Genomic DNA, 21,691 nt, shown 5'->3' with positions numbered 1-21,691 from the left:
ATGTCAATTACTTTGTTTCTCATCTATTCTTGAATTTCCTTAGATCATGGCATGATGTGTTGCTTTTTGAGATTGTTTAGCATGCTTTACTTTGTCGGACAGGTTCTATTTAAGTGATTTCTTGATTCAAGAAATCTGCCAGTAATCCGGCCTGGGTGTTGAAAGTGGAATTTTAAGTAAAAGTTAACAGCAATGTAGCTAACTTAAATAAAAAAATAAAAAAATAGAAATTTCACCAAGCATAAAAAACTATTAGAGTTTTAAAATATGCTCTTGTTAAAATGTTGCACAAAGATTTAGCAATATTATTGCACATTTTATTGTTAGTATTGTTATTGTTAGTATTTGTATTTATACATTGTACTGTGTATACACTGTTATTATAGTATGTGTATATTCTTTTTTATATATTTGCATTTATTTGTATTTCTTTGTTTATTATTATTATTATTATTGTTTTTATTTCTCTGTTTTTATTTTTTTTGTATATTCTTTTTTATATATTTGCATTTATTTTTATTTCTTTGTCTTGCTGCTGTAACATAGAAATTTCCCCACTGTGGGACGAATAAAGGTTTATCTTATCTTATCTTATCTTATCTTATCTTATCTTATCTTATCTTATCTTATCTTATCTTATCTTATCTTATCTTATCTTATCTTAGTATGGCCCATAGAATCTAATATAGAATAGCAAATCAAATAAGACAATTTAATCATACTCATATTACAATTAAGAATACTTATCATAAAATGAATCAATTACTGACAGGGTAAGCATGTATTTTCTTTACACTTTTACAGGAGATGTAGTTTTACACAGTGTCTAGAATGAAAAAAGTTAACGAAGAGTTCATCCTTAAAAAGTGTGTCTGTGAAGGAGTTTATTGAGATAGATGAGAATGACATAATGATTATATAAATATCTCAGACATGATAAACACTTGTTAATGGGTGATTTGTCAGGTTATAACAAGAAACAAAGAGACAGAATAAGTATTATAGAAACCTTATTTATTTTCTAATAAACACATTTAATTACACATTCATACACAAATCCAAATTTAAGAAACAAGGGGGTTAAAAAAATAATGTTTAAAATTAGAAAAACTACATTGTCTGCAAGTTAAACCAAACCATTTAAAAGTTTTACAATGTTTAAAAAGGGTTGTTCATAATAAATCCAAGGTACAATGGTGCACTTGTAGGTATTGTTTAAGGGATCTTAAATTTCAAAAGTGGTATAAGTCGTTAATGCATTCCTTGGAGGAACAAAAGTGTAAGCCAGCATAGCCACTGGTGAAACCATGATTTTATGTAAAAAAGAGTAAAGAAATGGATGTAGACTTGGAATTAACCCCCCCCCCCCCCACTCTCTCTCTCTCTCTCTCTCTCTCTCTCTCTCTCTCTCTCTCTCTCTCTCTCTCTATTAGAGCATGTAGTAGAAAAATATATAAACACACATGTAGTACAGTTTTTGTAAACATGTAGAGCCGGAGTTACTTTTATTTTTAATTGTCTACCTCATCCTAAATGGAAAGGTTTAGCTCAAATAACTGAACCATGGCAGACTGTTTAAAAGCAAGACAACAAATATAATTAAAACAAACTTTGGAGATTACAAATAAGATTTATTTATGGATGAGAAAGCCCAAAATGTCAGACAGCCTACAGACTGTTGTCGCCATGCAATGAAACAGCCAACACCAGTCTGATAAGCTATCTGACAAACTGGGAGACGGAAGGAAATGCCTAATCAACATATAAAGAAAAAATAGAATGGAAAGGAAAGAATGCTTACCAAGAACAAAGAGGAAAGGTTGTCAGTGCCCATATTCTGTTATTTTGTAACAGAATATGTCCCTTTATAGGAGATCAAAATGTGTTTCCTATTCACTGACAATCATGTCTGCTAGCTGAACACACTTTAGCCTCTCGCTTGTTTCTCCCTTTCTCTCTCTTCTTCATATCCTTCCTGCCAGCAGTACAGTGCATTGAGTTCACTCCAGGGTTCAGCTAAGGTAACAGCAAAGAAACCCCACACTGTTCCATTTTTTTTTATAAGCCTGGAGCTTTCAGGCTAGCATACTAGGGCAGTGTTACAAAAAAAGCACAGATGAAGGAAAAAAAACTTGTTCAAAACTGCAATTATTAAAAAACTAATTATTAAATTTGAACAGAATATTGCAATACATTTTAAATAAATCAAATTGCAATACATCTTATTGCATGAAATTTTTACACAATGTTAAATATTGCATCCACAATATATCTTATTGATGCAATCTTTAACATAGTGTACATTTTTTAAATGAAACGCACTAAAATTACATCACAATGTAGTTCAAATTTTGGACATACTGTCTGTCTTAAAACATAAGCAGCAATAATCAGTATTCTGCTTTGATTGTAAGCATAGTTCTAAACAGGAAAGTAAGCTCTCAGTGAGATATAAAATATACACAAAGTTGTAATCCTTAAGAATATAAAAAGTCATCACAATGTCAAACATACTATAACCCACTATCATTAGCATAAGCAGTGAGAGGCTATCAACAGTCAGTATTCTGCTCCCACTGTATGCACAGTTCTGATTATTTGTTTAAAATTACCAGCCTCCATCCTCCACAATCTTTGACATGTATACGTTAACGTGATTACAAATGTTATTACATCTGGATGTAAATTCCTGGTCTGAATACAGGAAACTACAGTATAAATCACTGATCTTGTTACTGTTTTAGTATTCAACAATAACCTTACTTCAAAACCCTTTGTTCTTATTCTTATAGTTATAAATAAAATTGCTAATAATGTATACCCTGAGTGTATTAATTTCTAGATACTTAAAATGTCTAGATGTCTAGATTTTAAAGACTTAATCATCAATTAATACCTGCACTTCCATGCAAAACAAAGGTCGCCATGCTCAGCCACAACAGAAGATTGTGCCACAACAGTGCAGCTAAAGCAATCTTAAACATCTCCAAAACCGTTTACTGTATCTGTATTAAGTCACATGTGCAAAGTAAAAGACAAACAAACTAATAAACAAAAAAATTAGTGTGAATGGGAGTAAAATAACTAGGTGAAAGTACTTTTTTTCAAACACACCACTACCTCAAAAAACAAAATTTTCAGATTTTACACACACACACACACACACACACACACACACACACACACACACACACACACACACACACACACACACACACACACACACACACACACACACACAAACAGGTCACTGCCTTATTAAACACCCACAAAAGCAAGTTTTCAAGAAAGAGAGAGTGTGTGTGTGTGTGTGAGAGAGAGAGAGAGAGAGAGAGAGAGAGAGAGAGAGAGAGAGAGAGAGAGAGAGAGAGAGAGAGAGAGAGAGAAAATAATTATTTTAACAAATTCAAAATCTAATTTAATGTTCAGTATTTTCTTCCTTGTAGGTTGCCATCTAAAGTTACTGATACAAACTGGTATCTTATTAAAGATAAATAGCTTTTTGCTCCAAGTTTTTTTGAAGCAGGATGATTAAATTACAATAAAGAAATTCAAAAAGGATTCAAATAATAAAAAAAAGCAGTTGTTGAAAGCAGACTGACCTAAGAGAGCAGTGGGGTAAAAGGTGTAGTATCTTTGTTTCAACAGCTTCCACAGAATTGTGAGAGTTTGTTAGAGGCAGGAATTGGGAGTAGAATTCCCCCACCCTCTCAGCCCCTAGGGGCCCCTCCTGTCTCGGTCAGCCTGCATAGAGTTCAACAGGGTTCGCAAAGGGAAGGGGGTGGAGGTTGGGGGTAGTGAGTGGGGGAGTGTACACTTTAGTCAAAGCTGCTCCACCTGCTGATCATGACTCAGCATCCCTCAGGAGCCAGAACTTCAACAGGCCACAGTCCCAACTCTGTTTTAACATTTATACAAAATAAACTTTGCCACACCACACTCTCCCAGTAATAATTGACATCACTGCTCACACTAACATTAGAATTAGCGAATTAATTATACACCACCAGACACTGATCGCAGTAGAACAGTAAAACTGACAGAAAAAGAAGTTGTGATACTCACTGCCGGTGTGACTCATACAATTCGAGGTACATCTTCTAGAGAGATATGACAAACTAGGTAATTGAGTTTAGGAAGACAAGAAAGGGGGAAGTAGCTCACCAGTTTTACTTACCCATAAATAAAGGTTATCTTCCTCCATCTCAGATTTTTTGTAAAGGAGAGCTAACCAATAAAACACATTTACTAGTTTAAATGAAACAAAAGAAAAATAATAAGTACCAAAAATACACAAACAAATGATAACTCAAAGAAGCATCCACACTGCCCTGGAGTTTCCCTAGCTGTGAAGAAGGAAGAAATGAATTATTTCTGAGAACTCTCACATTTATCACCGACAGTTCCTGTAAGAACTGGTTTTAGCCAATTAATGGGGAAGTGAGTCGTAGCTGTGTCATCACTGGCTGAATAGAAGGAGAGAGTCCTGCCCACTTATATGGTAGAGGAGGAGTCTCAGGAGAGACAGCCCATATTAGGAAAACCCTTTTACAAGGTTTAGCTACCAACAACCACCCTTCATTTCTCCCCTCACCCCCAAAGACACGTGCATTTAAATGCACACACAAGAGGAAAAAAAGGAAGACTACCATAGTATAAAATGGCCCCTGGTAGTAAATTAAGAGTAAGCAATCAACGAAATCTTACAAACTCCCAACAAAAACCTTTTTAATATATAACCCAAACATAGTTTAATAGTTTTTGGGGGAAATAACACAAAGAAAAATGCTATAAAGAAATGAAAGATATTTAAGGCTTTTTTTTAAAGAATATTTTACACATTTTCCTCACATCAAATTAAGTACATGCATAGATAGTTTTGTAACCTAACATGCTATTGACAAATGTATATATATATTTTTGTATTTCAGGGTTTGTTCAGGGTTAAAAAAAACAAAAAAAAACAAGAAGAAAATACTTACCCCAGAAATGTATCTTTGGTTTGGAGAAATAGTGTGATTGGGATGAGTAACAATGAGTCAGCAGCCAAATAAATGAACCTTTTCACTGAAAAAAGAAACCTGCTTTCACAATCTGAAGTTTATCATAATGTTTTTTTTTTTCTATAAAACAAAGTATATAAAATAGTTTTTCCCACATTATTTAGAGCTGAGGATATTTAAGCTGCTGTAACACTGATATACTCCATATTCTTTTTTTTTTTTTATGTATAGCTATTTTCATTCTTATGACAAAAAAAATGTGCTGTGGATAAGGTCTTAGAAAGATCCTTCATAGGTAACTAAGGAGAAAGTGTGCTTTGTACAGGGAGCGACAATAAAGGTGGCTATATGAAATATTTCTAAAAAATCATAGTTTACCTTAAATAAACTATTTCCCATTGTATCATATTCATGAATTTTTATTAAATATTTTATGATTACTTACTATGATTCTTAAAATCAGAATCAGAAATAGCTTTATTACCAAGTATGTTTACACACACAAGGAATTTGACTTGGCAACAGGAGCTTTCAGTGCAAAAGAAAGGACAGACATAATATTAAAAGATATTAGTAAAACAGACAACTAAAAATGCGCTATATACAGAAGTTCATATATTCTTTAAATAAATGTACAGATATGTTATTTACAAGTGTGCAGTTTACAAATGTACCATTCAGATTCTATATAAAAAAATATGTGTCAGTACTACATTCATATTAATTGACAAGTAATTCCCTATTTTAAAATGTCTTTATAATTTAAACAAATATTTAAAATGAGAAATATAATTTTGGTAAAATTTTCTATATTACTACTACTACTACTACTACAAATAATAATAATAATAATAATAATAATAATAATAATAATAATAATAATAATAATGCTAGTAGTGGTTATCATACTACTATTACTATAACAATAATAACAACAATAACAATAATAATAATAATAATAATAATAATAATAATAATAATAATAATAATAATAAAAATCAAATAAATAGGCTGAATACACTTAGAGATTTTTATATAAATTTTATTAATATAGTATGCATGCATAAATACTTTAAAACATGGATATTCACGATCTGATTAAACTTAGAGATACAGTTAGGGCATATGTTTCATTAGTTGTACAGTTGAATACAATTAGATAATTAATGCCCTGAGGTACTGACACACACTCTAAGTAAGGGATGTACTGTAGCAGTATGTAAGACAGATCTATAAGACATGAATATAAGTTGTTTAAAAGATGATGTACAAGATCAAAAGTTGTACAAGGCTATTATAAAACCATTAGTGTGAGAAGGTAATCAAACATTTGTGAGAAAAATGTTATAATAAATTGTATCACTTAAGGCTCTTATTTCCCTATGTTGGATGATATAATTTTTGGAGGTAATCTCAGTAATGTGTGATTTAAACATTGATATATGCTAAATAATGACAAATGAGCATCCTACCAACTGTCTATAAATAAGGTTTCAAATAAATAAGCATTCAAATAACCTGGGCAGATATAACAATTAATGAAATCTCAACAATGTCACCCTACAAGCTGTTTGAACATCAATAAAATAATAGCAGAACAAAACAAAAACGAAAAGTAATGCTATGTTAAAAAATGTTTTTTTGCTTTTTATAAATATGATGAAGAATGAGATTATTATTATTAATGGAGATATATTTTTGTGTGTGATGTGGGCAGGCTTCTCCAAGAAATCTCCATTAATTATGGAACATTTATTGAACATGAAAACAGACAGACAAACACAATGTATAAGTAAATAACACACTGTGTCTGGCCATTAATAAAAGCATAGGGCTGGGTTTACATTTCAGAAACATTGAAAAATATAGAAAGTAGCAAGTGACAAATACTTGTGTGTACAAACACCATGACTGCTTCTAGGTTCTTTGGTTACTATATTCTTGTTCAAACAGAATATTTAAAAAAATTTCTGTAAAATAAAATAAATAAATAAAAAATATAAATATGAGCCAGTACTTTTTTCTTTGCAGCTGGCACTTGCGTCTTGTATAGATCTAAAAAACAAACAAAAAAAATAAATAAATAAAAAAAAAAAAAGTATAAAGCATAACAGCATAAAGATAAAGAGCTATTCTCCCATTGATTCTCCTATAAATAACATATTTACAAAACCATATATTTCCTAAACAAAAGCCACACATTTATATGTATTGTATAACTGCAGAAAATAGTCATATGGTCATATAGTTGCTAGACTGTAAGCAACTATACTTTTATAATAATACATTTTCTATGTAAAATAGAAAAGGCCCTGGACAAAACATGGTAACAGATTACTCTGATAAAGAGCTCTGACAGCACATACTTCCTTTAAAACCAGTCATCAGGATGTGTCTTTCCTGTCTTCTGTTCTTTCTAGTTATGCCCCCACCCCCACACCTTTGAAAGAAAAAAAAAACAAACAAACAAACATATATATATATATATATATATATATATATATATATATATATATATATATATATATATATATATATATATATATTATTATTATTTTATTTTATTTTTCTTTCTTTTTTCTTTTTTTTTTTTTTTTTTTTTTTGAGAAGGTGTGGGTTTAAGGCAAAAACTAAGCCTAATTAAATTGTATTTACAGCTTCAGGCTAACATTTCATTGGGATATTTAATCCAAACTTGCCTAGAAAGTGGTAAAAAATTCAGGCAATAGCTTTGGCAAATGATTTCCAAAATAGTAAAAATAATTAAGAATTAAACTGACAGGTACAATGGTTTTCTTAAGTAAGCAGATGAGAATCTTTGTCAGAATGTCCAGTGTTATGCAAATTCATGAATGCATAAATAAATTCCACAAAAAACCTTCAGGGATAGTTTGTTTTTGTGTTTTTTTTTCTGTTCTAAAAAGGCTTTCTCAAAACGACTCATGTTTTGAGAAAATAAGAAGGTGTCTAATAAAGTTAACATTTTTATTTGGTCATACAAAGTTAAATTTAGTTTCAGAATATGTCCTAGCAAATATTTTAAAGACAATTTTATTTATAGCGTACACTGTAAAAATTGCATAAATACAAAATATTGTTTTATATACACTTCATTGAAGATTCATTCATAATTGCATAGAATAGAATAGAATAGAATAGAATAGAATAGAAAGCATTTCAATTACAGTTAACATTAATTATATTCGTAACACAATTAATAAAATATATATTTAAAAATGTATGCATATTTTATTTACATTTTCGAATACAAAATTGTACATTTGTCCAAACATAACATAATTCAGAATATACATTCACTGACATTGACCAGTTTGGATATATAGCCGTGAAGTTCAAAAGCACTAACTGAGAGCTTACACAGAACATACAAATATGCATGTTAATCGTTTTGTTTAGAAACAAACTCAGACATGACATACATCAACATATATAAAATGATAGGTCGCAAATATTCTTGTGAACAGCCTTCAGTGCAGCATATACAGTATTATTGGAGTCACAAACAGAGAAACAAGCAATGAGAGGCTTAGTGATGTTACAGTAATGAAACAATGTTAGAAAAGCTTGGTATTGTTACAGGTACAATGCTGCAATCAATGGTTATTTAAAAGGAGGTGTGGGTGAGTCTAATCAGTGGTTGGTGAATTGTAATAGATAAGACAAATGCATGCCTTATGATTGCCATTAATATATGTTTTTGGTTCTGAACTGCGGGAACCATTGTATGCATGATATGAATGTACTCTACACAAACCTTTTGCAAATTGTGTAAGCATGATAGTGGTTACTAGATAAATATCATATTATGAATAATTGAAAAATAAGATGAGATTTGAGGGTTTCAGTCCCTAATCAATAATAAAAGCACACACACACCTTTTGGCCAATTAATATTCACGCACCACTTCCTGAATGGCCCTCAGTGATATGATTTACCGTGTGAGTGCTACCATGTACCTAAGAAAAGTAATTCTCAAAAAGTTCTATATTATAGTGACTCCCTTTATTTTAGTTTAATTCTGATTTTTTGTATAGTTATTTTCACATAAGCAGATTTACAGAAATAAATTGCAATTATAAGTTTTAAGGTTATAAATTAGTCCCTATAAGCTTATTCCTAATGAGCAATCCATGGCAATACCTGCAAGTAGTCAAGTCAAGAAGCTTTTATTTCCATTTTAACCATATAAAGCTGATGCAGTAAAAAGTGAAATCAGACAACGTTTCTCCAGAGCCCTGGTGCTACTCAAAACAACATAGAGCAACATTACACAACATAGAGCTACATCACACAACATGGAGCTACATAACCGAACACAGAGCTAAGGACTAAAGTAAGTGTCTTCACCACATAAATTGCATAATTTGCAACCTAGTGCAGACAGATCCAAAAAACACAAAATAGCACCGACCAGTAAATCTACTGTATAATATACAGTACAATGTGCAAAAGAGAGAACTATAAAAAAAGAGTGTACTTGTAAACATGAAGACAATGTTGTGCAAATGTTGTGCAAGTAAAACCATGAGAGGAACCCATCCTTAGTCTGGTGACACCGAACATCTATTGATTATGGATCATCGCTCTAGATAAGGATGCCTTTTAAATGCTCTAAATGTAAATATATTATAATCAAATCTTTCCAGCATTGTTGAGGTTATCACCTGCTCAGAGTAGAGTGAAAAATTGTTCATGGCAATTGCAGCCCTAAGCTATTGAAGCAGACTGTTTAAATTAATAACAGTCCAAATCCAGCCTCAAGATTCTTAAGTGAAACCTTCCAATATATATATATATATATGCAAAATTCAAACATTTGGAATCTTGACTAGGAATGTTTTCTTGTGGAATGCATGCCACAAAATAGCAAAATGGGGGGAAAATCTATGTTATGAAAAGCACAGGAAAAAGCACAGGGAAAACACACACACACACGCACACACACACACACACACACACACACACACACACACACACACACACACACACACACACACACACACACTCAGACATTAATCAGACATTGTGTTTAACTGTTAACGAAGAGGCCATTTCTCATTTATTATTTAATAATCTGATCTTGCTTAGATTTAAAACATTGTACATTTTCTTATTTTATGGATCTTACATTGAAAAAAAACCCCAATATTGTTTATAATGTTTTAATGTTGTTGTTATTATTATTATTATTATTATTATTATTATTATTATTATTATTATTATTATTATTATTGTAGTAGTAGTAGTAGTAGTAGTAGTAGTAGTAGTAGTAGTAGTAGTAGTATTTTTTTCAGTCTGCACACATTATTAAACCTGTTTTTATCTTAAACAGGCTAAACATAAACAGTTAGGTTTGGATAGTTCAGCAGAGAAGAGCAGCATAGCTAAAGAAATGCACTACAATGAAATAGAGTGCAATACAATACAAAATGGTTGCCTCTAATAGTAATCGACACAGTTAAAGATTAACTGTTTTGTTTTTCATCACTTTTCCTGTATAAAGAAGATGGCTGAGTCAATATATAAATGCAATTCAAATAAAAATAGTCTACAAAAATATCTACAGATTATTCATGTAATTGCCCCATTACCTTAAAAACAGGTAAAAACACACACATAGAAAATATGGGAATGCTATCTGTTATTAATTAAAACATATTTTTTGTAATTTATTAATAATAATAATACTAATAATGATGATGATGATGGTGACTACTTAATGATAAAAAAAACATATACTAAATAAGAATATTTTTTTAGTTTTTTGCTAAATATCCAGTGTTTCACCCTTTCTTTTAATTATTGAAACATTTATTTAAATGGATGTGTATTTATTTCATACTGTGTAAAAATGTAGCAACATAATTTATCTTTTGGATATTTAGTATACAATTGGAGTTTAATCATTTTACTGGTGTTAATCAGAAGATTTATTCCACATGTGTTAGAATGTGATTTTTAAATCTTAAAAAAAATCATTACAAGCTGTCAGCACATTGTCTCCAGTTCTCCTTCTGTGACCAACCGATTTTATTATATAAAATATAATTTGTTAACTATCAAAATCCCTTCCAAATAAATGAGAAATGAAGATGAGTTAAATTGCTAATCCAAAAGAGAGGTTTTCACCATATCAACAACGACTTGTAAAAAAAACTAAATCATTATCTATTTAAAGGTACATTTATAATCAAACCTTTTTTTTTTTTTTAACTAAAGATGGAAGATGGAAGCATGACCTAAATTATTGAGGTAGTGAATATTAACTAAAGAGCTTGTTAATTTTTGGAGAATTTGTATTTTTCTACATAAACCCGAACCTTAAACCATAACCTTTACTTAAGAGATGCATTAACATTTTTGCATTTTATTGGCTGGTTATTGAATTGCAAGACTGTGGGGGTAATTCTAGGATTCAAAAATGTTAAAAATGTTACACTAAATATTATTATTATTTTAATATAACATTTTTAAATCCTAGAATTACCTCAGTTGAATTTCACCCACCAGCCAATGAAATGCAATGCATGTTAATGCTTCTCTTGAGTAAAGGTTAATATATTTATTATTTAAAGTAATTTGATGCTTTGCAATTCTTCTTTTTTTTGTAAAAATTAAATGCATCATAATCAAAGCATGCTAATTTAATTGTCTATGAATAAACCTAATATTACATTTATTCATATACAATTAAATTAGCAGGCTTTGATTATATACAAATAATAAAAATAAAATACAAATAATATGCCAATTCTACAAATAATTATTTCTAATTATTTATAAATAAATATCAGAAAAAGAAAAATAATATATTCATTATAAAATACAATTGTAATAGACTTCTCTGTGCAGTAAATCTAAATGTTTATTCAAATCTAAAAATATTTTAATAATTATATCACTTTTAAATATTTTTATCATTACCTTTCACAAGTTTTTATTAAATAATTAGTATTAAAATTAACTCCACATTAATTCTGTGATTCATCTTTAATTCCATCGCTCTGAATAAGGGCGTCACTCTGGATAAGGGTGTCTAAATGCCGCAAATGTAAATGTATAATTCACGTGCTTTGCTTTTATAATTTCAAAGATTTAAAAGTTCATTTAAGTGTCCATTAATTTGATTGTGGGAGGATATATGAGCAAATCACACATAATATAAACATTAAATTGAACTAACTGCATCTATTCTATTTTACATTTTGCATTTACCCGTACTCTTGATCTAATGCACTAAATGCTATTCCAAATAAGGATCCAAAAATGTCTATAATTTACTGAGAATACTGATCAGGAGACAAGAAGCATCTAAACTCAATTTAAATGCACAATGGCACCTGAAGTTAGCACAAGAAAATTCTCGTTTTTCGAGACTGTCGAAACTTAATCAACATTCAAATCCAGTCATTGTAAAAATGCTACATGCTTAATTCTTTATCTTATAGCCAACAGTTTTCAATAGTTTTCAATAGTTATAACAAAAATGCATTTTTTCATAATGTGTAAAATTTTAGTAATGAAATTATATGTGAATGCTTTTGTAGTAATTATTAACATTGTCCATTGTTAAAAGAGCTATATAAATCAAATTTGAAATTAAAAATAGTCAATAATACTCATTTTAAGCTCACGATATAAAAGTCTTGTTAGGCTTATGCTGCCAACTATCATGCCTGGCATCTCCTGGGTCAACAGTTATGATTAAATAAATAAAAAAATATTGCAATATTTAAAGTTATGAGACTTTAAGACTCTTTAGACTATTTGCTTACTGTATAAACAATGTATGCACTTGAGATACATTTTTAAACTTTTATTCCTAACCAAAATAGTGATCCCTCAACAGGCTGCCATAAGCAGACACATAACAAAACAAACACAAACTGACAATAGCTAATTGAGTGAACACTTAATCACTTTGTTTACCTCGCTTAATTCTGAATTGAGCAGATGCACACTCTAGTGCCCCCAAAAAACAAACACACAACCTTTTTTCTAAATATAATAATTTTCTCACCCCTCCCAATTTTCTGTGCTTCTCGCCTTTTTACAGTATGTCACAGGAAGTTAAGTGATTATGGGTACTTTGACGTAATCCAACCAAAAGACCATTCCTAAGAAAGGAGCAAACCAGTGAAATCTATTACAAGGAGGAAAGGGGAGGGGCCATGCATGCCCTGGAGTCCACGTCGACAAATTCTTTAAGAAGCTGTGGTTAAAGAGAAGCTGGTCTGACTCACCCCCTCCTTTCAAGCAATTTACTGGAAACATGGGGGAAAGTCAGCAGGAGGGGGCCTTTCAGAGAAGTCATGTGATGAACAGGGGCAGGGCTAACCACAGAATTGGGAGGGGAAGTGGAGTAGGGGCCGGGGGAGGTGTGCGTGCACACACACGCACACACACACACACACACACACACACACACACACACACACACACACATACAGATACACATACACACACATTCAGCAAAGACGCCATTTAGTCCAGTTCCAGATTAACTTGCCTGGGAGTTGGCTACTGAAAATTCACAGAGCCACTAATCCTTTTTGTGTCTAGGTCATAAGCAGGTTAACACTTTAATTGCTGGGTTCACAAGATCTATCATTTTGTGCTTAAAAAAAAGAGAAAAAAAGAGAGGCTTTGAAATTAAAATTTTTATTTAGGACCTGCAATCAATCATTTTGTATATGTATTTCTGTTTTGGTATTCTTTTTCATCTGTTCTTGTGTGTCACTGGGCAATTCTTCCTAATGAGATTTTAGGGACAAAGTGAAAGTACTTTTTCAATATCATATAAAATGTGAAGAAATCAGAGAACAAAATATAACAGATACCAGGTTTTCCTGCGAAGAAGGTTTACTAATAATCACAATAGAGCAAATAGATAGTGATAAAGAAGCATTAAGTTTGTAAAATCTGAATCGGTTAACTGTGAGCTTCATGCTTTACAAATATCGAGCCATGACATTAGAAGGTGTATCTTGGAGGATTATGGATTAGAACTTTCTGGTGACAATAAAATTGGGCAAATTGGGTTGGTAATTCTAAATATATTACTATTATTACAAACATTTTATTAATTTTCATTTAAATGTTTATAAATTAACAGAATGTATTTCTTATGCCTATTAAAATTCAACCCAAATAAGTGTATGGCACTTTCAAATTTGGTTTATCAACCATAATCATGTCATCATTTTATTCATCATCTTTCCTGAAACTGTAATGAAATCGCTTCAATGGTACTCCATTGTCCTTTGGGTAGCTATTGCATGACTCGAATGTCATCTTTTGATCCATGTTCAAATGTGTAAAATCACTTCAACTGCCAAAATGGACTGGTCTTTAGAGAGTTTAACCCCTTCTGGTGTTAGAGAGTTGAAACCCTTCTACCCAAAGACAACAAACAGATGCTAACACACAATGTCCCCAAAGCCGATATTGTGTTCTAAATTATAAAGCCTAAAATATGTCAGACAGTCCTGATAAGCAAAAAGGCTGTTTTTACTGATTGCCACATTGTGCCACATTTTCAGTTGCATAATGCAAGTTATACAAACAAAGCACATGTGGACAGAGAGGTAGCAGGCCACTAGCTAATTCTGTTTTAAATGCATCTTAGTCCCAATGTATAATCACCTACAAAAGTATTTGAATAGCAAGGTCAATTGTTTTGCTTAGTTGTATGTGTAAACTGCACTTTCTTTGTATTGGTAAAAACCTATTAAATCTAAACAAAATTAGAGGTATGCATGATGGTGAAATAAATAAGAACACAAAACACTAAAGAGTATATGAATATAGCATTCACCTAGAAAGGGGCTAACAGAAAAAAATATATACCTTTGCACACCTTTGTTCCAGCTTGTGCTCAAATTCCCTATAACCTTCATCCTCCTCTTCTTCCTCCGCATTAACAGTCAAGCAACTCAGGCCACAAAGTTTAAGGAGATCTCTTCCAACAGTACTGGCTAAATCCTGTAACTCACCAACACACACACACACACACACACACACACACACACACACACACACACACACACACACACACACACACACTGTACACAGTACTCCCTGTAATATATATATATATATATATATATATATATATATATATATATATATATATATATATATATATATATAGTTACATATTGTCTAAATGCACAAGTTTGGACACCACTTAATAAGATTTTAAAAACACCTTCTGGTTGTAAAACAACATTCAGTCTTTTTGGGTGATTTTAAATATAGATCTTGATTTTTCTATGATAAATTCTTCAGATGTATAATAAATTAGTCATGTAACAGAGGCTTGACGATTCTGTGCCAAAATTTAGAATTACGCATAATTACATCTATCTTAGCTAGTGGCCCAGTCCCATAAAATTTCTGCCACTTCTACTTTCACTGTGGGTACACTGTAATTAAAAAAATTTATTGTTTTGCCACAAACACACAATCAAATACCTCAGATGACAAACAACAGCAAATGTTGTTTTTTTTATATGTAATATATATATTTTTTTCACAGCTGGTTTCTAAACGTTTTTTTGTTTTTTTGGGGTGACAGACAATATATATATATATATATATATATATATATATATATATATATATATATATATATATATATATATATTTTTTTTTTTATTTATTTTTTTTTATTTTTATAGAAATTGGTAAAGACCACATGACTGTATTTCAGGCCCTGATAAAAAAAAAAATATATATATATGATGGAAGTAGGGTGGGGGTCATTTTTATCAATGACTGTAATTTTTTTTTAAGTTAAGAAAAACTCCCTCAGGTGATATGTGGAAAAGAAACCTAGGAGCAACCCATACAGAAATCTGATATATGGCCATATAAGAACAAAAAAATAATGATAGTTAATATATGTGAAGATATGAACATTTATATAGATAAAGATATAGACAATATATAGAATTTGTAATTCTATTGGTTGCTTGATATATATATATATATATATATATATATATATATATATATATATATATATATATATATATATATATATAAAATGTATAAGTACAAAAATGTAGATCATTTCTTTTACTTACTATCTTATTTCTATACATATGTAAGATAAATATACTTTAATATAATGTGTTACATCATTCATGACACATTACAGTACAAAATAATATACGAGATACCTGATGTTGAGTTATGGAATAAGTTACTATTTGAAACTAGTGTCACATAGATGTTAATGTACAATTTGCTCATGGGACTATTCAACACTGATACACTCCTAGAGAGTAATTTGAGAGGTCAGTCTTATGCTTATCTTCAAATAGGATATATGTAAAATGCAATAAGATAACTCGTATTGTTCCAAATTACTCTTTCATAACATGAATGTAATGGATCCAAAACCAACCTGACTAACTTACATTCACTATTCATGATTTCTAATGGTGGCAAGGCAGCGGAATATTTCCTACAATACTGACTCGACAAGAAAGATTTGGATAAAATTATGTGGAGCTTAAGTTTTTTCTATATTTATTAATGATTTACACTTAAACAATAACTATTTTTATGATTTTGTGGAACCCATTACATAAAATTACATGTATATTTTAATAAATTTTTATATAGAATGCTATAATGTTTTTTATTGTCTTGACAGTGTGTGCCCTCTATAGGTCGAGGGCACAGTATTACAGAGAGGCAAGGCAAGGCTGCGGAGGCCAGTGTTTGTGCATACCATTCATTGACCGTAAAGCACAAGACTCCTGAATTCAAGTTTTCTTTCCTCTTTCTTTGTTTCAAAATAAATATCAGTAATAACCATGCAGTTAAGCTCTTCTCATTTTTCTTTTACATGTCAACACTGCAACAACACCGGTAACCTCGGTAGTGGTGAGCAAGCAAAAGGAGAAATGTAGGAGCATTCACAAGTACAGATTTAATCTGTCTTGATCTTGGCTTTGCCGTGCCTGCAGTTATGGGGGAATGAACTATTTCCAGCCTTTTATAAAAAAAAATTAAAATAAATAAATAAGTACCTTTGATCATTATAAGATGTACTGTCGACTCACCACATGCATCATGTTTTACAGATACCATCTCTAAGTTACGTATATAACCATAATTCCCAGAGGAAATGAGACGCTACGTTGCAACGCTTTGGGAACGCCCCCGCATTGTCCGCGCGCTGAACCACATGTGAAATCTGTCCGATAGGCGAGTCATGACGTCATCGGCAGCCGTGTGGCATGGGGATGCAGCGACTCGTTCCCTTGGGGAACTACGGTTACATACAACCCTAACCCTAACCCTCAGGGGCCACAGCCATAACTTCCACAGCCTCGGCTCCACCTGGGCTCTGTGAAACCTCTGCAATATCTGCTCTACCACCTTGGGGTGGAGTCTCCATTCTCCAGGCCTTTGCCACTGCCTCAAAAGGGCGTCTGCTCTCCAATTTAACCGTCCTGGGATATAAACAGCTCACAGCAAGAGGAGTTTACTCTGGCACCACAGGATGATCTCTCACGCCAGCTTGTATAAGGGTTGAGACCAAGAGATATAAGAGACCACCGCTGTATTGTCTGTATGGACCAGGGAGTCCCTACAGAAACACGGCCATTATCTCCAGGCAGTTTATGTGCCATGAGAGATGTGGCCCGCTCCACAGAACCTGGGTGGAGTGGCCACTCATGACCGCGCCCCACCCCGTGAGGGAAGCATCCGTCGTTAGCGTTACACGACGACAAGGAAACCCCAAGATGGGGCCTCGGGACAGGAACGTCGGTTCTCTCCACACATCTAAGGCCTTTGAGCCTTTGAGCCTCCTGGAGAACCCTCTGCCCCAGAGTCACCACTGGAGGGGTCTCATATTTAGGAGGCCAAGCGGAATCACACTGGATGCTGCGACCATTAGACCCAGCAGCCTCTGGAACTGCATCACAGTGAATGACTGGCCTTCTCTCACTCTCTTGACTGCAGTGAGAATAACTGTGATTCGGGCGGGAGACAACTGTGCCCGCAACCTGGTCGAGTCCCACACCACGCCTAGGAAGGTGGTTCTCTGCCGTTGAGAAAGCACACTCTTTACGGCGTTCAGTCTTAGCCCTAGATCCTTCATGCAGGCGAGAACAACATCAGCGCTGCATTCACGCACTTTGTGAAGGTACGGGGTGAGAGTGCCAGACCAAATGGTATTGGACCCGGTATTGGTAAGCTTTACCCCCGAAAGCAAACCTCAGGAACCCCCTGTGTGCGGGCAGGATGGCTAAAAAGGTGAATTATGCATCTTTCAGCTCTATCATGACAAACCAGTCCTCTGACTTGATTTGAGACACAACCTTTTTGAGAGTGAGCATCCTGAACCTGAGCCTCATAAGTGAGCTGTTCATGGTGTGAAGGCAACCCGCAGCCTGACTTGCTGCCACGTAAGCCGTTCCCACTAAAGCCAATGTAGCACGCAGCGGCTTATTAGGAAACATCTGGGCCTTTAGCGACGACGATACGCTAGGAGAGAAATAGCTGGCTAGCGACTTCTTCACACACGACATCGCCCCATAGCCGCACTCCTTAGCCCCATCTACGTTCGCATAAAGCGAGGTAGCTCTTAGTACAGCACAGGCCGCGAGAAGTCTACGGGCTCGCTAGCTTCCATAGAGATATGTAAAGCTGTGCTGCTCAAAACAGGAAAAGAAGTAGCCACCGGGCGTGCTTCCCCGAAAAGCAGGCGCTCGATCCGGCAGGGGAGGCTGGAGAGGACTCCTCTGACTCCAGACTTTCTGCCAGATCAGCCTGCGAGCCCCATGACCGCCAGCGCCTCTATACCTCAGCAAGAGTGGGGCCGCGGCCGCGGGGGAGAGCACTCTCCTTGAAGAGTGCTCTCCAGGGGCGAAGTCATGCGGCTACACTGTGAGCAATTGACTCCCTCGAGAGCCGATTAAGCATGCTCCACTCCCAAGCAAACAACGTGCGTATCCTTCCCCATAATGAAATAGGGACATGGATGAACACACTTAGGATATTTCTGTTTGCTAGCCATACTTCAACAGACTCGAACAAAAAAGCGCTTACTTGAACAAGCAGAAGCCAGTGTTGCTACCACTGCGCAGCCATTTTGTAGCTCCTGGTTGTCGCGGACTTGCCTATTGGCCAGATTTCACCCGTGGTTCAGAGCGCAGACAACGTGGGGGCATTCCCAAAGCGTTGCGACTCAGCTCAAAGTTCCCGAATGGGGAAATGTTTTACAGATGTTTGTTTTTTTTTAAACAGTTTTGTCATCTTGACATAAATTTGGCTTTGCTAATGCTAACTTTTAAACAAACATATGAATGTTCTCTAAATGTAAACGTTTATAGGATTTCTCATCTGTTAGCAAATATTTCTAACTTTAATCATTGTAAGATATATGGTCACCTTTATGCATCATATTTAAGCAAATTACGTGTGTATGATTTGTCACCTCGATGTTCATTATACTTTTCTACAACCCCAAATCAGAAAAAGTTGGGACAGTATGAAACGCAAATAAAAAAAGAAAGTAGTGATTTCTAAATTTACTTTGACTTGTATTTCATTGCAGACAATATGAACACAAAATATTTCATGTTTTGTTTGGTCAACTTCATGTCATTTGTAAATATACATCCTTTCCTGTCATTCAGACCTGCAACACATTCCCAAAAAAGTTGGGACAGTAAAGAATTTACCACTTTGTAATGTTGCCATTCCTTTTCACAACACTTAAAAGAAGTTTAGGGACTGAAGACACCAAGGGCCAGTTGTTAAAAAAGTTTAATCTGGATCAAAATAATCCGGATTTGGAAATCCCATTTTTTCCTATACAGGATCAGGTAATCCGTCTTACTTTTATACCGTTTTTTTCAAAGCAACATTGGACTGGATCACCCTGATCCTTTTCAAGATTACCAAATCGGGGTTACCTGTGCTTTAAATGGGACAACATAGCACAATGTGGGCTACCAGCTATGTAAAGAACAGGTAGAAGAGCCAACATGGGGTCACTGTAAGAGTTATTTATTTTGAGACAAAACACAAAAATAACAAACATCCACTTCCATTCATAATTTATTTTATGACCCCTCATCTAAGTCACAAAAAATTTAAAACAAATATAAACTAACAAATACATTGTGGATATTTTGAAAACGTTTTAAAAAAATAAAATGGCTAAATGTCCAATAGTCAACAAAATAAAGAACGTTCAGGGTTCTGTTTCATCTGAGGAGGGGAGACCAGCATTTCCAAGCTCTGCTTTTAGGAGGCGGATCTGAAGTTTTGCTTTGGTTTGCTGCAGTTTGGTCAGCTTGATTTGTTCCTCTGCCAGGAGTATCTGTGCTTCTGCTCTTTCAGTCTCTCATTTTAGAAGTAATTCATGAGCCTGTTGAAGAACCAGACCAACCTCTGGCATTCTGACAGAATGAGGGACTGACTGGACGTATAGTAAGGGATGCAATTGTTAGACATTATTTTTGACAGGCACATCTCTGATAATTGTTTCTTTAAAATTAATATACGGTGATGAATGACAGAAAAATTGAATATATTATTTTTGTTTGTGTATTAAAATCTGTTTGGGGGATTATTTGATATTTCATTATTTTTACTTTACTGAATATCTTAATTGTTAGGCTATGTCTACTATATTTACTTTATCACTGTTACAACGGTTACACAAGTCAAGTGCAAAATATAAATAAAAGTATATACACTAAATTATACAAATGTATTATTTGACCAAATTTAAAGTTTTACTACATTTTCCTCCTGGAATACACCTTGAAATCCTACCCCTTGTTGGGATCAGGATGATCCTGTTTTTTTGGATCAAAGTTATCCAAATCCTACTGACAAGTTTTGAACAACACAAACTGAAGGTTTGATCCAGATTTAAACTAGGATTGGATTTTGTGATCTAATCCGATTTCAGATTCCTTCTTTCCCTTTTGAACAACCCATTTTCAAGATTTGATCCAATCCGATAACCAGAATTCGATCAGCTTACCTTTGAACAACTGGCCCCAAGTGATGAAGTGTTTCAGGTGTAATTTTGTCCCATTCTTCCTGCAAACAAGTCTTAAGGTGGGCAACAGTACGGGGTCTTCGTTGTTGCATTTTGCGCTTCAAAATGCGCCACACATTCTCAATTGGAGACAGGTCGGGACTGCAGGCAGGCCAGTCAAGTACCCGTACCCTCTTCCTCCGCAGCCAGGACTTTGTAATGTGTGCAGAATGTGGTTTTGCATTGTCTTGTTGAAATATGCATGGACGTCTCTGGAAAAGATGTCTTCTTGAAGGCAACATATTGTGCTCCAAAATCTCTATGTACTTTTCAGCATTAATGGTGCCATCACAGAAGTGCAAGTTACCTTTGCCAAGGGCACTGACAAAACCCCATACCATTACAGACCCTGGCTTTTGGACTTGTTGCTGGTAATAGTCTGGATGATCCTTTTCTTCTTTGGTCCGAAACACAGAGAAGTCGACGGCGCTTCTGGACACTGGAAGCGTTTAGTGAGAGTGTAGTGGAGATGAAGAGAGTTTCTGATAGGGTGATGAATGTAAAGCTGGAAGTTAAAAGGGTGTTGATAAATGTCATCAGTGCTTATGCTCCACAAGTGGGTTGTGAGATGGAGGAGAAGGAAAA

General features: G+C 33.7%; 1 long non-coding RNA gene across 2 annotated transcripts in view; it reads right to left on the bottom strand.

Annotated features, from left to right (window-relative positions):
* Positions 1–7,089: 7,089 nt before the first annotated feature.
* The window catches only part of LOC310741421, a 47,909-nt gene continuing 33,307 nt past the window's right edge, over positions 7,090–21,691 (bottom strand). The window contains exons 2-3 of one of the 2 annotated variants that reach the window (XR_014537939.1): positions 14,875–15,009; positions 7,090–7,443 (exon numbers count right to left, since the gene is read on the bottom strand). This is a non-coding gene — a long non-coding RNA (uncharacterized lncRNA). Of the gene's footprint in view, positions 7,444–12,096; positions 12,712–12,809; positions 15,010–21,691 lie in introns of those variants that run through there. The other variant, XR_014537940.1, reaches the window with a different exon arrangement.

Source organism: Silurus aristotelis (assembly GCF_946808225.1).
Source record: "Silurus aristotelis genome assembly, chromosome: 18".
NCBI lineage: Eukaryota > Metazoa > Chordata > Actinopteri > Siluriformes > Siluridae > Silurus > Silurus aristotelis.
The sequence above is the reverse complement of the archived record's forward strand: the minus strand, read 5'-3'. Positions and strand labels throughout refer to the sequence as shown.